At 45.2% G+C, this 13463-nt stretch overlaps 1 long non-coding RNA gene across 1 annotated transcript; it reads right to left on the reverse strand.

The window, feature by feature from the left end:
• Positions 1 to 1142: 1142 nt before the first annotated feature.
• Positions 1143 to 8140, reverse strand: LOC139263053 (uncharacterized). Its single transcript, XR_011593030.1, has 2 exons — positions 6471 to 8140; positions 1143 to 2515 (listed from the first exon to the last, which is right to left on the reverse strand). It is a non-coding gene; the product is annotated as an uncharacterized lncRNA (long non-coding RNA).
• Positions 8141 to 13463: the final 5323 nt, after the last annotated feature.

A 13463-nucleotide genomic window follows, 5' to 3' on the forward strand; every position in this document is an offset into this window, starting at 1 on the left:
CGGACCCTCCCATGCGCCATGTGAGTAATGTGTCAAGCAGTGTTAAAGTAATGTAACATCATTTCTTTGTAAAAGAATAGACAAATGATGTCATGTTATGCATGCCTCCTCTGTGCTACTCTGTGCTACTCTCAGGTTGACAACATAAGAACATAAGAATGTAAGAGCAGACCACCTGGCCATCTGTGCCCTTCTCTGTCTGCACCCCATAAACCCTCGCTCCCTTATCATTCTGTCTATCTGCGACTGATCTAGATCACAACTCTCTGGTGCAGAGAATTACATCATATGCACCACCATATGTACTATCATATGATGCATTAATATGTAACGTCTCTCGCTCTCATTTATTGGAGTAGTGCTGTTCCTCCTACGTATGCCAGCGCAGCGCAACGATCCCTTCTGTTCTAATAAGCTCAATTGTGTTTTTCAGGACTCCCAGCTCCAGAGGCTGAAGGAATGCAAAATTCACAAGAAACCTCCCCTGTGTTTGGGCTCATTCGAAAGGAAATTTAATTTGGGACTATCTACCGAAAAGTTTGGAACTCTAAAGTGCTTATGGAAGAAACTACGACCTTTGTAGAATTTTGGATTTTAAAAGACAAACTCAAGGCTGTGGGCGAACCTACGGAACTAGCAAGAGACAGTCTAATTAAGTAAAGCTCCCTGGATGTGAGGACTGAGTTAACCTGTCTGGAAGAATGAGTATTTGAAAATCCTTCCCCCACAAGAGACATTAACATCACAAAATCACCCAGAGGTAGCTACCCATCAACATGGGTCTGAACAACCATTTCAGCATATACATCACAAAGAGGCCCAATCCAGCCTGTATGCGAAAGACAAAAGCACAAAAGGACATTGCAATTACCAAACTAATATTTCCATCAGAAAACAGTTTTTGAACATCAACCCACTCAAGACATATCAACTTTTAACGAGCCCGACAAAATATTACAAAGAAGAACCAAGCCCGACAAAATTATACAAAGGATTTTGAACAGATTTGGCGGCAAGATTAGAACACTGAAATCGTATAACTGACCCCTGTTTTCAACAGAGGTTAGGTGGTTGTGTTAATTCCTGGATTCTTTTACTTCAATCTGGTTCAGTAAAATTACTGAGTCGAATACCTCTTGTGCTTTGAACAAAGCAGTCTTTATTACCGGCCAGTAAGACCTATCAGACAGAAGATATACTCTCTGGATAGAGCGTACACACTCCCTACGGATAGGTGAAGTTACATCGTAAAGCGTTAACAGTTATACAGTTTTGAAATCAGATAACAAAATACAAATGGATTGACAGTCTAACTCAGCCACTCATTAGTCAATCTATATGAGATGTTCTTCTTGAAAGCTCAAGTATTGCCTCCAAATGTTTCAATCTAATGGTGTGACTATTTACTGAGACCTTGCAATTCTGCAGATGTATTTCATGTTACAATTATATATTATTGGCAGGATTAGTGACTTGAAACCTTGAGACAGACTGTTAGCTAAGCTGATGTTGCACTATTTGCAATCTGACATTCTCCCAGCTATTCTTCCATGGCTTATACATTTTCATATATCCCGTTTACTTTACTGTTCTTAATTCCATATATTCCGTTCAGATATCCACATCCCCCCTTTTATCATTCTATGATAACATTTAGGATCATTCTATGAGTATTGCATTGTTGAGTAGTTCTCTAGTTTGTTGGATCATAACCCGGGAACCCTTGACCACAAGAGGGTCTGCTAACCTTGTCATTGCTTTACAGCAGAGGTTAAGGCAACCAACAATCAAACAGCAGGTAATTATTATGATGAGAACAATTGCCCCATGTATTAGATAGGATCTCCAAGATCCACCCAGAAACCAATCAAACCTGCTAAGTTCTTTTGCTGGTGTGGATAACTTTTTCACCTCCCTCCTTATGTGATCGGCAAGGTGGGTTATGTTTTCTGAACTATCAGGAATGTAAGTGCAACATTCAGATCCTATCAGGGCACACGTTCCCCCTTTCTCAGCTAACAGGTAATCGAGGGCCATTCGGTTTTGTAATGCTATGGTCCTTATCGCTACCATTTCAGCTGTGATGCCCTCCAGAGCCTCAGCAGTGCGGTTAGCTACCTGTTCCAATATCGTTTCTTTGAATCCATCTAACAGTCTCAGTTAGGGTCAGGGGAACGGTGCGCAAAGGAATTCCCCCTTTGGAATGTATAGGGATATGTGAACACACCCAGCATCTAGTGCAGTGCCCTTTTTCCGCATAAACGTAAGACATAAACAAAAAGGTGTTTACATGGAGCTCTCGCCTTTGTCTTCCTTCCCGTGCACCAAAACTGTCATATATCAACACTATTATGCAGACAGTAGCATACAGACACAGTCTCATCTTATAAATAGTCCAATTATTTAGCTGATAAAAAGAGTTCTGTTTTCACGTTTCCCTTCAGGTCTCCGTCAGTGTATTTGGTCAAACTGATCCTCCTTCAACTGCCTTGTTCAGCTATAGGGAGGAGGAGATCTGGAATAGAAACAGGAATTAGACTAACCAGCAAAATTTGTTTAAATGGTGATGAGCTTGCAGTGGTGCAGGTGAACCCAGACACTTTTCCCCTCAACCTTGGCTGCAGTGGGGGTAGTGAGTGACACCTAAAAAGGCCCCTCCTATTGTGGCTCTAATCCCTTCCGAATCCATACTTCCCTGGTGCCACGAGGGACTATTCGGGTAAGCATCTTGAACCTGGTTGTGAACTAGTCGCAGAGCCTGAGTCAGAGAAAGAACATAGGTGGTCATCAGTCTAGCTGAGATCTCATATCTAGGAACAATTTCCCTCATTAACACCTTAACAACAGTCTGAGTCTTATTGTCCAGGTTAGGGTAGGCTTCAATCCATCTGCTAAACACATCTACTATTACTAACACATATCTGTAACACTGAACTTTTTGCAACTCAATGTAGTCCAACTAAAATATCTCAAAGGGACCTTCGGGTAGGGGCGTTTTACCCCAATCACAGGGGACTCCCTTCCCTGGAATATGTTGCTGGCCAACCAGGCAACGACTACTGATGTTCTGGGTGAGCGCCTGGAGTTTAGGGTGCCACCAAGTAGCCAAAAGCGTATCACTTGTTGCCCTTGCTCCACAATGAGTAGCAAAATGCAGACATTCTATAACCCATGAAACCAACTCGTCAGACATGCAAGTCTGTTCCGCGGGAGTGGTCCAGAGTTTAGAAACATTGTCATAAGTACATGCATAATATTTCCACAACAGTTTATCTTTTTCAGGAGCGTCCCCCTGTGCTTTTATAACATCTTGGATGGTTGGCATTGGTTTTTTCGAGGCTAACTTATCCTTTGCAGGATTTTTAGTCTGACTCATAATTTTGGGCACTACCATCTGTTGGTCATGAGAGGCCTGTTTGGCCTCTTGGTACAATGGCAATGCGTTTGGGGAACATGAGGGCTTGCAACAAATCAGATACTAGCTGTTTGAGATATCTCATTCCCCTGTGAGGTTAGGAATCCCCTATTTTCCATAATTGTCCGAAATCATGCGCCACCCCAAAGGCATACCTAGAGTCGGTATAGATATTGACTTTGAGATCTTTGGCCAAGATACAGGCTTGGGTGAGGGCGAATAGTTCAGCTTGTTGAGCAGAATAGGCGGTTTCAAAGTGGCAGATTCCAAGACCTGATTCTCCTGGTTTACTATGGCGTATCCTGAGATTCGTGTATCTTCTGGATTAATAGAAGTACTTCCGTCAACATACATAAACAATCATGACTGGGTTCTTCCTCATCTTTGGTTGGCTCAGTAAGAATACAGTCTGGATCTTCCATTGGTACATCAACTAAATCTTCCCTGACTGATGTGGCCTCTTAAATTAAAGATAAGCAATCATGACTGGGTTCTTCCTCATCTTGGGGTGGCTCAGTAAGAAAACAGGCCGGATTAATTGCAGTACAGTGCCGAAAAGTCAGTTTAGGATTGCCTGTGATTTCAGTGGGTTCTGTCGGATAGAGGGCCAGTCCACATTGCCCTGCACTGGGATCTCAATTAATGGGAGTATAACCCACTTGGGAGGGGTCCTCTGCCCACACATGAGGATCCACATAGTCGGGTATGTCCGAGCCAGTATGATGCCATAGAGTTGTTAATACTTTCTCGGGGTCCCCATTAAATTGGACTGTTCGGCCATGTTTTACGATTTGCACATCCCGGCTGGTAGGGTCAGCCTCATCTATGGCCTTGTGTACCATAACTCCCAAATCTTTAGCATGGTGAGGGGCTAATACTTCACGAGCAATATGCGGTGCCATTGTTAGGGGCTGTTTCCACAGATTCTTATCCACTTCCACAAAATCTGCCTCTCTTTCCAGTCCAGTCACTCTAGCCCTAAATAGAATTCCCTTCACTTCCCCTTCGTGATCCTGATAAAAGTTCTGCAGGACCTGATTCTTTCCACTGGGATCGTATGCTAGGGTCACGTGACAGGGTGCCTGCGGCAGGTCCAGAGACCACCACTGAGGGGTTCTAGTGGTATAATACTGCCGCTTAAGGGTTTCCTGTTTTACAATAATCCCGTTATCTCCACACTCCAAATGCAACTGGAATTTGCAAAGGAGGTCTCTAGCCATCAAGTTACAGTCCAGATTGGTTGTGATAACAACTCGATGTTCCACCGATTCTTCCTGGTAACCCATTTTAACCGGTTCTGACACTGGGAATGTCGAGATTTGTCCCAGGAATCCTGAAAGTTCCTGTGTTTCAGTAGAAGCAGGGAGTTTAAGCTTTGATTGTACAGAAGACATGAAGGCTCCCGTATCTATCAAAAAGGGTTGCCACTCATTCAGAATGGGTTCGTCGTCCGGGGAGGATCCCTGCACAATCAAGCTGTGTAGTCAATTGGGGGACAATTGACCAAAGGGGTTGTTCTGGGAGAAGTTAGTGTAAGATCCTCCTCTCCCCCCTTGCCCCCCTCCTCTTCCTCCTCTTCCTTTTCCATGCTGACGGTAGGGGCAATTTTTATTCCAATATCCTTCCTGCCCACAATTAAAACAGTCAATTCCTCTTACCCAGTCCCAGCCTCTTCCCATACCATGCCGGGGACAATAGGGAGGTTTATTAGCAGGGCTCGGTCCGTTTGGTTGTTTAGTATAACCGTATCCTTGCTTATCCATCCAATCCTGTATGCAACACTGCGGTTCTATTGATCCTTCCTCCCGAGATGGCTCTTCCTTTCTAGTCACGTATTCAGTTTTGACCCGGGTTGGGGGCGCACCTCCCCCCTCCCCTTTCTTTTTCTGCCAATAATATCTAACTGCCCTTTCCATCTGTCCGGATAGCGTGAGCAATCAAATAGTTGTTTGAAGATCACAGACATCTATAGAGAGGTGGTCTGCAGCTTGTTGTGCATCAGGGTTTGGCATTGGTCTGACAGGGAATTGGTGTCGGGACTTTGGGATCTTGGAAATCATTTCTAGGCCGGAGGATGTTTCAGAGCTGTCTGACTGCTTGACAGTTCTGTGTCTCGATCGGCGGGGGTGTTTGCTATGTCTTTCACAACTTGGACTGGTAGGTTGACTAGAAGATTTACGGGACTGTTTGTGATGTTGAGATATAGTTCTGCCCTTTCGAGTGTGAGATCTGGTCCTTTCGGCTGTATTGCTTGTAAACTGGGGATCCGAATCGCTATCAGAGGATGAGGAGTCAGTTTGGGTTTGTTGCTTTGGTGATATGTGGTTGTTCCTAACTCTTTTTACCGGAGTGTTAGGTGGAGGGTGTTGGGAAGAGGACTGGAGCAAGAGGCCAGGGGGTGCGGGAGGCGCCGTTGGGCGCTGAGTCAGTGGCCACTCATCAATTTCATCATCAGCCTCGGTTAACACAAAGCCAGCCATTTTAACTTATAGTTGATCAATACCTTTCTCAGAGGTCCCAGAGGATCTCTTAGCAAGTTTCTCGTGCGCACATTCATTCTTTTTTTTTAAAGACGTCTACAGTTTTAACATGTGTTCCCTCTGTCAATGCAAGTCCTAATTTAATAGCATTGTTTGCCAACTCGATAGAAGTGATGCATCTTTTAATTTCTGACAATAATGTCGCCAGGTTGCAATTAAATTTTTTTTATCCCCTTTTCCTCGTCCCCTTCTCCAAATTAATCCCTGTGCTTTTTTTTTTACCTCTACGCTTCTAGTGTCACTTAGAGGCCACTGGTCATCCCCTAATAATTTGTTCAGGGCTCCTGATAATTTTCTAAAGTCTTCAGCTCTTTCAGGGAATTCCTCACATAACTTTTGTAGCGGACTATCCGCATCCGTGGTTTTATCTAACTGATTTCCCATTTTCACACTGCCCCTCGTATTACTGTGTCGCTACGCGTTCGTGTCGTCGTGCAATTTAAACAAACTTACAAATAGACACAGACTTTACAGAACTAACACGGACTTTAACTAACTCCAAATCTAACACTTACCCGCATCACCGCACGGTCCGCGTCGCCGCACGATCTTAATACTAAACTACCACGTCGCCTCGCAGTTCACGTCGCCTTGCAATCCGCGTTGCCCCGCAGCTCACGTCGCCTCGCAATCCGCGTTGCCTCGCAGTTCACGCCGCCGCGCAATCCGCGTCGACCCGTGGCTCGCGTCGCCGCGCGAGTTAAGATACTTTAACTTTACTTTACCCGCATCGCCGCACGGTCCGCATAGCCGCGCGATCTACAAAATAGACAAAGACTTCTAACACGTACCCGCATCACCGCACGGTCCGCATAGCCGCACGATCTACAAAATTACCCGCATCACCGCACGGTCCGCATAGCCGTGCGATCTTAATACTAAACTTAAAACTCTAAACACCTTAAGACTTACAGACTTACTGCCATTAGCACTGACTTTCGCGATTCGCGTTGCTGCGCCTCTGCGTCACTACGCGTCGGCGTCACTGCGCGTTTACGTCACCGCGCGTCTACGTCACTGCGCGTTGACGTCACTGCGCGTTCGCTTCACTGCGCGTTTACGTCGCTGCGCGTTCGCTTCGGCCCTTCTCTCTCTCGGCCGCGCGTTCGCGTCGGCCCTACCTTCCGAGTTGCTGCAGGGTTTTTTTTTAAATTCAATCAGAGCCTAGACGGGCCAAGTGATATTCAAGGTCCCTTCGTCGTACCTGAGTTGAACACCTATCCTCTATTTAAATCCCCATTTTATTCCCTGTGAGCCTAATTTTCTAATTTTGATTTCTTATGAGCCTCAATTAATTTCTTTTAGTCTCCAAATTTCCCTATCCTTTGACGTTACTGCGCAGTTTAAATTCAATCAGTCAATGAAAGCCCTAATTTAATGGAGTTTTTCTGCCAACTGGACAGGAGTGATTTTATATTTTTCATAATTTAAAATCTCAGAACATCTTTTTCTTTCGGCATCTATTTAGTACGTTACTTTTTTTTTTATAACTAGAGAGAAGTCTGGCACGTAGGCTGTGGACTGCTTTTCGTTATCTCAATTGTTCCAGCCTCAAGGTCGTGTTATTTAATATAAATTATTATTTTTTTTAAATCCTTTTGAATCCATCTCAGTTGTTTTGCTGTGCCTTCTCTGAATGTTTGTTTTCAACAAGTTTTTCTTTTTTTTTTAACCACCGGGACCATGTAATTTTTTCTTTTTTAACAAATCTATCCTTTGGGCATTTCCTGGCTCCGCAACTTATCATCCGAATATACGTAATTCAATAAGGTTCACACTCTTAAACTTCCCACATACAGGACAACACTACGAAGGGTTAAAACAAACTTTCATTCTGTTTGAGATAAAACAAACCACAACTCCCCGGCTTTTTTTTTACAGTAAAAGTCACAGAAGCATTTCTCATTTAAACAGACATTCACAAGAGTCTCTTTTCTTTCCTATTAAATTTTTTTGGATCCATGATTGATCATCTATCCCTATCTAGCTCTAACTATCTTTCCCTTTCCAAGTCGCCGCTTGGTTTGCGTCATCGCACAATTTCCCTATCTCTATCCCTATTCTAAGTTTGAAAGGTATTCACCAGATTGTCCTGGATCTCGTTCAGACACTACCTGAGAACCAGCGAGTGGCCAAACTTTCCTCAGATTTTTGAAACCGGGGGAAACTGGAGCAGTATTGAAATCATACTCACTCCAGTGGCCATTTTCCCCTCGTCTCGTCCAAGGCTAGTCTGGCTCTTAATTCGCAAGTTTTCGGCAGTCGTCCGTTGAGATCCCACTTCTGACACCAAATGTTAATTCCTGGATTCTTTTACTTCAATCTGGTTCAGTAAAATTACTGAGTCGAATACCTCTTGTGCTTTGAACAAAGCAGTCTTTATTACCGGCCAGTAAGACCTATCAGACAGAAGATATACTCTCTGGATAGAGCGTACACACTCCCTACGGATAGGTGAAGTTACATCGTAAAGCGTTAACAGTTATACAGTTTTGAAATCAGATAACAAAATACAAATGGATTGACAGTCTAACTCAGCCACTCATTAGTCAATCTATATGAGATGTTCTTCTTGAAAGCTCAAGTATTGCCTCCAAATGTTTCAATCTAATGGTGTGACTATTTACTGAGACCTTGCAATTCTGCAGATGTATTTCATGTTACAATTATATATTATTGGCAGGATTAGTGACTTGAAACCTTGAGACAGACTGTTAGCTAAGCTGATGTTGCACTATTTGCAATCTGACATTCTCCCAGCTATTCTTCCATGGCTTATACATTTTCATATATCCCGTTTACTTTACTGTTCTTAATTCCATATATTCCGTTCAGATATCCACAGTTGCTAGATAGCTACAAGGCTGCTACCACCTCAGATGACACTTTGACTGACAGACTAGTAACACACTACGCTGTGTCATCAATAGAAGGAGAGAAACCAACGTGACAGTTGTAAACTAACTTCTCCAGCCTCGAAGTCCTGATGTCCTGAAGGAAGGAAGAACATCACCATCGCAGCAGCGACCGACCACAGTCAACGTGGTATCAAGGGTGCTGTCGCAGACCCCACGGAGGCCGAATCTGCGGCTTGAGCAAAGGCCTGCCCTGGATGATCATGTAGACAGCCTGGCATGACTGTGTGAGGAGTCTGTCGCGATCAATCGCGAGCAGCACCAGGTGTTTGTGGGGTTCATGGAGGAATTCTCCCGGGTGTCTGCTCGCCGAGCAGAGGCGACGCAGCAGATGATCCATGAGATGCGTGAAAACACCGCCTCCTCCCATGCCTTGCGGCATGCGTTCTTGGCAGCACACGGCGTTGCACCCCAAGATCCCATGACCACAAACACCAGCACACAGGCGGGTCCAGAGGAAGCACCACCTCCTGACTCGGAAGGCGATTCCCATTGTTTTTTCTTCCCCTCCAACAGCCTCCCAACAGGCGATCGTGCCACCAAATCCCCCACCATGGCATGAAGTTTAGCTGTTGCCCACTGCACGCCAGTTTTGTAGCAGTACCCAGGGCCTAAAACGGGTGGGTGAGGTAAGGAGACGTTTGGGTCCAGGATCTGGAGGAAAACATGGCCGCAAGTAGGGAGGAGTGCAATCTTTTTTATATTGTACATATTGTTCACATTGTTTATTGTTGGTGTTTTTATTGTTGTTTCACTGTTGGCGTGTGGGTGGGGGGAGAGAGGTGGGAGGGTGTTTTTGTGTTTGTTATTTAAAAATAAGAGTCAAGTGCTCTTATTTTATTGAAACAATTTTGTTTCAGTTTACAATTGTTGTGCAGTGTCTTCTAATAATGTAAGTTTTAGTAAAACATGAATGCAACTGTTGTAAAACAATGGCCAGGCCAGACCAAGTAAGGACGAAATGTCACTTATTGATATAAATATAATAAAACATCTAATTGTGAGTGGATCTATCTTTAAAAGGCACTTAAATAATTCACAAATTATCTAAGCCCCTGTTTAAGCAGCCTCCTCTCTTCCTGCGACATTCAAAATGGCGTCCGTAGTGCTGAGCTCTGTGAGGATGGCCCGGGAAAACAACTATTCTCTAGTGATGTTCTCGGCGAGTGATCAGCCCGGTGATGTGCCGGCGATGTGCCGAAAGTAGCGCTGGGCGATGTGCGGGCGATCACCTCAGCGATCACCTCGGCGATGTGAGCCAAAAGTTGGGGGAAGATTTTTCCAGCAATGTTGCAGCTCAATTTTCCACTTTTTAGTCAAAATGGGTGAGAGCAGGCCGTTTTGGGCGATATATGGGCACTTGCCCAGTAATGTGAAGTGGAAAGTCTAGCCCAAATTCTCACTAATTTTCTTTCAGACTGATTATTTAGGATTTCGAGAGTTTTAGGAATCACAAAAAACACTACATCAAAGGGAATTATTATCGTGTTCAATTAAGTTCACATAAATTACAACTAACACTCCTTTCACCTTCAAGACTTCGGTCCCAATCCAGCCCAGCCTAATGGAATAAAGGGCTCTGCTGACTGAAAGAGGCGTATGTGACATAACTATGTGACAGAGTTAGCTACATTCTTATTGGTGTATATCTTTAATAGAAAAATGGCCACAAGGAGAAATAGCAGACTGGATTAAAGGGTGCTTTTCCAAGGCAAGCAACTAGGTCTATTGTTGAGGCAGAGCAGGGAGTGAGTTGAACTGTTTAGTAACTCAGCTATACCTAACTTGATTGTGCTTAATGCGATAATGTAGAGATGTAGTGCTAAAACTGTAAAAATATTTTGTCCCTCAGCATCAGCATCCTTAATAGATGCATCTATTTGTATTGCCTTGTCTCTCATTGGCTTTCCAATTTCACTGCACCTATTGCTGATTGGTCCCCTTTGGAGGATAAGCCACACCCTGAATTTTCTGTGGAATGTGTACTTGGAACCGCCCAGCCCAAGTTCTGACTGAGTTCGCAAATTGTAACTCGATCCATTTTGACTTCAGAAGCCACAGAGGATAGATCTCTCCAAAAGCCAGCAAGTGCCAGCTGAAGTCCGTTACCCCAGCACAAGTGCAAGACCTTAACCCCCATCCCCCCCTGCCATAGATGGGGCATTGTGTGCAGATTGTTAGCCGGTTCATTGGCTATGAAGTGAATAGTGCCAGTGTTGTTAATTCTGGATTGGAAAAACCTTTCTCCCATCCGATTTCCACCCCCCCCATGTCTCTCTCCACCCCAAGGCCCTCTCTCCCCCGCTGGCTCTCTCTCTCTCATTCATCCGCCACCCCACCCCTCGCCGCCCCCTGCCTAGTCTCTCTCCCCCCCCATCCCGCCTAGTCTCTCTCTCTTCCCCCCCCACCAGGCTCTCCCTCTCCCCTCCCCTGCCTAGCTCTCTCTCTCCCCCCCCCCGCTCCGCCCGGCCTACTCTCTCTCCACCCCCCCCGCTCCCCAGGTACCCTCTCTCTCTCACCCACCCCCCACCTAGTCTCTCTCTCTCTCTCTCTCTCTCTCTCCCGCCCCTCCCCCCCCCCCCCCACCGGCCTAGTCTCTCTCTCTTCCCCCCCACCCCCGCGCAGGCTCTCTCTCTCCCCTCCCCCGCCTAGCTCTCTCTCTCTCTGGCCCCCCAGGCTCTCTCTCTCTCATCCCCATCCCCCCCCCACTCCCCCGGCCTACTTTCTCTTCTCTCCACCCATCCCCAACCAGGTTCTCTCTCTCTCTCCCCCTCCCACGCACTCTCTCTCTCTTCCCAACCCCACCCAGTCTTTCTCTCCCCTCCCCCGCCAATCTCTCTCTCTCTCTCCCCGCCCCCTCCCCCCACCCTCCCAGTCTCTTTGTCTCCGCCCCTGCCGCCTGCCTCCGCCGTGGCTCAACAGGAGGCTCAGGAGCTTGCTGTTCAGCTATCTCTCTCCCTGTCCACCCGGCCATTTCTCTCTCTCCCCCGGTCACCCAGAGGCTCCTGGAGAAATCAACAATGTGGTCAGACTGATTGCAGGGTCCCACTTCTGGTTTGGGGCCCACTTCTGGTTCCGATTTCGGGCGGGAGGCATCGGGGGCGGAGTCTCGAGGGGATCGAGGGGACGCAGATGCAGAAGGACCGCAAAAGGACACTACAAATAGTCACATCAATCTTTTATAACCCTACCCCAGGGAGTACTGCATTGTCGGAGGTGCTATCTTTTGGATGAGACGTTAAACCGAGAGATGCCTGCTCTCTCAAGTTGATGTAAAACATCCTATGGCATTATTTTGAAGAAGAGCAGGGCAGCTATCCCCAGTGTCCTGGCCAATATTTATCCCTCAATCAACATAACAAAAAAACAGTTTATCTGGTCATTATCACTTTGCTGTTTGTGGGAGCTTGCTTGTGCACAAATTGGCTGCCGCGTTTCCCACATGACAACAGTGACTGTCCTTCAAAAATACTTCATTGGCTGTAAAGTGCTTTGAGACATCAGGTGGTCATGAAAGGCACTATAGAAATCCACATCTTTCTTTCTGTACCCTTTTTGTCCAAGAAAAAGCTGGAGCTCCTCCTTAAAGTAATTGGGTTGACTCTAGTTGTTACCTATAGTTCCAGTTGCCAACTGCATGTTTGTATTCACTGCTTTTAGCAAGATACGGGTCAAAATTTGCCTCGAGCCTACAATCCACTTACTATGAAACATGTGCTACTATGACATCCTTCAGCCCCTGGGGTATTTGTCAATATTGTGTTTTAATAAAGATAGGCTAAACAAAAGTGTTTTTTTGTTAATGAAAGAAATGCATTGGGCTTAGTTGTCATTCAGCCATCTGCTGTTGTTTATTATGCTCGACTATGACATGGGCATAATGAGAGAGTGGCAGGTTGGGCAGATGTTAATACCACTTTTTTTAATGTATTTTACAACATTTGATTGATTATAATGGTTTTCATAACGAGCTCAAGAACAATTGCAGAGACAATTTGCTAATGCTGTTGGAAAAGTAACACGAATTCTTCAATTTTTTTGAGCACCAAGTGTTTTGTCATTTTCTTTTCGTGCCTGGATTATAACTATGTGAATGTGTTGGGCCTATTGTATTGGTGTTATATTAGATAAACAGGCAGAACAAATGGATTGAGCAAGGAGTAGCCGATTGGTACAGAATGCATCCATTTTAGGATTTTGGTTTCCTGCCAGGAGCGCAGAAATAATCATATTGTGAATAAAATAAAAGGATTGCGATTGCTGGAAAACTGATGGGAAAAGCCACAGTAGATAAAAAATCACAGCAGCCTCACAACTGGAACTCGGTGTTGGGATAAAAAATGTATTTAAAGGTTTATGTTAAGGTTTTAAAACATATAAGATTCTGAGGGGGATTGACAGATGCTGAAGGTTATTTCCCCTGGCTGGACAGTTGAGAACTAGGGGCCACAGTCTCAGGATAAGAGGTCGGCCATTTAAGACTGAGATGAGGAGGAATTTCATCTTTCAGAGGGTTGTAAATCTGTGGAATTCGCTGCCTCAGAGAGCTGTGGCAGCTGGGTCATTGAATAAATTTAAGACAGAGATAGACAG

The sequence above is a fragment of the Pristiophorus japonicus genome, chromosome 4, assembly GCF_044704955.1.
Source record: "Pristiophorus japonicus isolate sPriJap1 chromosome 4, sPriJap1.hap1, whole genome shotgun sequence".
In the NCBI taxonomy this organism is placed as follows: Eukaryota; Metazoa; Chordata; class Chondrichthyes; family Pristiophoridae; genus Pristiophorus; species Pristiophorus japonicus.